Raw genomic sequence first — 4,384 nt, forward strand, 5'->3', positions numbered from 1 at the left:
GCTGAAGCAATGCACATATCAAGTGCGAATGACTTAAATCCGAAATTTGCAAATTTGTCATATTTTGGGGTTATCGAGCGCATTTTGGTGTTTGATTACGCGAAGTTTCAGATTCCTGTATTTGGTTGCAAGTGGGTTGAAAATAATAGTGGCATACGAATGGATAAGTCAGGATTTTTGCAAGTGGATCTCAATAGGGTAGGGTACAAAGATGAGCCTTTCATTCTAGCCTCTCAAGCTAAACAAGTGTTCTATGTCAATGATCCTTCAAGTACGAAATGGTCTATAGTGCTTTTATCTAACAAAATAGTTGATGAAAACATTGAAGATCAAGGTGATATTGGTGTTGGCATTGATTCTTGTACAAGAAGCGATCAAAATGAGAATGAATCTTGTACTAGAAATGATCATAATGAGGGTATTTGGATTAATCCAACCGTCCGCGTTGTTAAGAGACGCGTTGAACACAATCCTACCAAGAAAAGAAAGAGACGTTAGTGATAAAGGTAATAGTTTTATTCACTTTGTACCGATTGTTTTATTCAATAGTATAGTACTTATTCAATTTGTTTTATTCAATTTGTACCGATTGTTTTATTCAATTTGTACCGATTATTTTATTCAATTTTTACCGACTAATTTGTTTTGAACCATGTATCCGTTTGTCGACTTCTTTACATGTAAATATACTATTTTGACGATTCCGGATCTGCTCATGCACTTATCTTTACATTTCGGGACTGTTTTTTTATCGGTTTTGCTTCTGCCCGTAATCAAAAGTCGGGCTTAGGGTCTGAATTTCGGAAAACCGACTTTATTTTTGAGTCCGTGGGGACGTTTTACCATAGCCATGTAAATTTCGTTCAATTCCGACAACTTTCCGTTGAATGCTTTACTTTGTTTGATACAGGTTCAATGGCTTCAGATACAGGTCTATAGTGCTTTACTAATGTGCTTTACTTTGTTTGATACAGGTTCAATGGCTTCAGATAAAGATGCTCCACCTACAAACTCACAAGAAAACTCACAAGAAAGAGATGCTCCGGATACAAATGCTCCACCTGATACTGAAGCAAAAGAAGTTGCACGAGGCATCACGATTATGAAGGGAATCATACGACATAGAGACCAAGGATTAGTATACCCTTTGGAATGGAATTCTGAAAACCAACCAATTGGTCCTAATTCTGCAAAGTTGACAAGTTACATTGGTACACTTGTTCGTATGCATATTCCAATCTCCGTAGCTAAATGGAATATGAAGAGTGACGACTTGGATAATAAAAAAAAGGCGATTTGGGAAGAGCTTCAGGTATATACCATATATGGTTGTTGTTATTATATTGACGATAAATTGTTTACATTACTTATACTAACACACTATGCGTATGTTTTTTTGCAGAGGACCTTTGACATACCAGATGAGCGTAAAAAGTACATACTTAGTTTGGCCGGAAAAAGATATAGAGGGTGGAAAGCTTTTTTGACAAATAACTATCTTAAGGATAAAGATGGAAACTTTCTTGAAGAGGCGCCGGGAAGACCACTAAAGTATAAGATCTTCATTGATGAAGAAGATTGGGTTAAGTTTGTAAATCAAAGAGATGAAGCTTTTCGGAAAAGGAGTGTCACAAATAGCGCGAGAGCATCAAAACCCGCATATCCATACAAAAAAAGGGCGTATGGGATATGCACGCTTGGAGGATAAAATCGTAAGTAAATAGAAATGCGTTTTAATTAATTGTCTAAATGTGTTTTATTTGACGATTTTGCGATTTGTGTCAATGCATAGTTGGAGGAGTCTAAAAGAGAGGAAACCTCACTTCCTGTACATGTGTTGTGGAGGGAAGCTCGGGTGGGCAAGAATCAAGCCGTCGATCCCGAAGTTCAGAGAGTGTATACTGAATGTGTAAGTATAATACTGTGTCTTTATTTAAATCAAATGTTTTTAAATATATATATGATTTTTTATCTCCACTAATAATTATTGAAATATAAATGAATTACAGGAGACCTTGTCGCAATCGGTGTCCACCGGTGAGGATCATGATGATAGGAGCGTACTTAGTAGAGCCCTGCATGCTCCTGAGTATCCCGGTCGGGTGAGGGGTAAGGGTCATGGTGTGACTCCAACCTCTTATTACAAGAATCCTAGGAGAAGAAATCCTTCAAATGAAGAAGTGTTGCAAAAGTTGGCGGAATTGCAAGCACAAGTCTCTGCATTGCAAAAAGATAAAGATTTGTATATGAGAGAAAAGTGCAATACTGCATCGGTGAGAGAAACTAGTGATAAAGCTAGTTTCAACGGTCAAAGAAAATTTCCCGAGGTATTTCTTACAAATTGTTCTATTTCCTTACAAATTGTTCTATTTTGTTAACGATAATGACTTTATATTTACTATTGGTTTAGGGCATTTCTTCTTGCCAACTATTCTTATCGGCACCGTGTTATCGCCTAGTTGGCATGGGAAAAGTGCACAACACTGTGGGAGATTTACTTCACCATAGACCGCTCCCGGATGGACACCTGAAAGTATCGGTGGATGTTGTAGTAGATCATGATGCGATGCTACCGGTACCTGACTTGGTCTCAGAGACGACATTGCTGCGAGATGCAATAGGATCATTTGTTGCATGGCCCTCGGAGCTCATTGTCATTAGTGATGAGGTATATTGAAAACGATTAAGAAATCATTTAGTTTTCGAATGTCAATTCAAAACCGTTTATTAACTATTTTTTACATTTTAATTTTAGATTGCTCCTATAAAACCCGCAAATAAGGGTAAAGGGATTTTACAGGAGGAGGAGTCTGTTGCATCACTAAAAGAGGTACATTTAAAGTGTTAATAATTAATCTGAATCTAAATCTGCATGATTTTATATTTTACCTAACTTATATGATTTTTAGGCATCCGCTCGGGAGTCACAACAAGTGACGCAGCATGTTCGTACCGTACCACCCACTGGTCCTCCGAAGCCAGCGGGAAAAAAAGGCGGTGCTTTTGTGCCTCGATACCGGTCGACGCTCGCAACAATGGTTGATATGTCCGATTTGAAGGACGGTGCTTTACGTGAAATCGTTATGGATGAGAGTGTCTTCGGTATTGAATTCAAGTCACTTATTGAACTTGATGACTTGGAGGAGATTTTTAAGCATGATCAACTAGGCGTCAATAACATGCACTCATACATCCGGTAATATTCCCTCATCCGATATATTATTTAATTAGTCTCACAATATAATTTATTTACACATTTCAATGAAAATAATCTAATGTTTGTTATGTTTTTATTTAAGGTTGTTGTATGACAGAGTGTTGCGCGGGACTCCGTTGTCTAACAGATTCCGTTTCATGTCTTCCGCCCACTGCAGCGGAATGGCAATTGCTTCGGAACCGGAATCAGTTAGACAGCACTTAGTCGATAGATTCATGTCCACCGGCAACACAGAAAGTCTGCATCTTTGGGCGTATAATACCCGACCAGTAGGGTTAGTTTCTCATTCTTTGTTCATCTAATCTCTGTTTCTTTTGTGTATAGCAAAATTTTCATATAACCTATTGTTTTTATTTATAGAGCACACTGGTTGCTGCTTGCTATCAACCCTATAAGGGAAGTCGTGTATTATCTGAATTCGGTAAACGGTGAATGGACCAATTATCAGGCCATGAAGGACATCGTTGATTTGTAAGTGGGATCGTTCTAAATATATATTCGTGTATATTTATATATATATTTACTTATTTGTGGGATTGATCTAAACATATGCTTTTATATATTTGTTAATTAGATCAATACAAGTGTTCCGAAGTCAACGGGACGCACAGGTATCCCGAACTAAATCTAGCAACATTACTTGGATCCAAGTGCAGGTACATTATTTTTCACAATGTTGCTTATAATATATTTATGCTACTTGATAAAACAATGCACAACTATAGAATCTTATTTGTTTTTCTATGTAGTGTCCGCAACAGCGAAACAGTTACGATTGCGGATACTTTGTATTGCGGTATATAAAAGAAATCCTTCAGGCAAATCAATTAGAGATTCCGCTCACGGTATGAATTTATAACTTAAGATAATTTCATATAACTTATTACATTTAACTAAATGTATCATTCATATTTTTTTTTTTGTAGTACCTTGACGAATTCCGTGCCGCTTCATACCCGAAACTTAAGTTGGAAGAAATAAAAGAGGATTTGAGTCATTTTTACATTAAGCACTTTTTCATGTAGGATTTGTGTCGATTTACTTACAATTTTATATAACATTATTGATGTTGTAATATATGATGTATATATATAATTTTGGATATTATTTTGGATATTATTTTGGTATATATATTGTCTTACTGATGGCTGAAATAATATCGTCGAA

At 36.5% G+C, this 4,384-nt stretch overlaps 1 long non-coding RNA gene across 1 annotated transcript; it reads left to right on the top strand.

Moving 5' to 3' along the window:
• The first annotated feature begins 3,577 nt into the window (after nt 1-3,577).
• LOC131617951 (uncharacterized) lies at nt 3,578-4,062 on the top strand. The gene is made up of 3 exons (XR_009288710.1): nt 3,578-3,688; nt 3,792-3,873; nt 3,967-4,062. It is a non-coding gene; the product is annotated as an uncharacterized LOC131617951 (long non-coding RNA).
• Nucleotides 4,063-4,384: the final 322 nt, after the last annotated feature.

This window comes from Vicia villosa, linkage group LG7 (genome assembly GCF_029867415.1).
Source record: "Vicia villosa cultivar HV-30 ecotype Madison, WI linkage group LG7, Vvil1.0, whole genome shotgun sequence".
In the NCBI taxonomy this organism is placed as follows: Eukaryota; Viridiplantae; Streptophyta; class Magnoliopsida; order Fabales; family Fabaceae; genus Vicia; species Vicia villosa.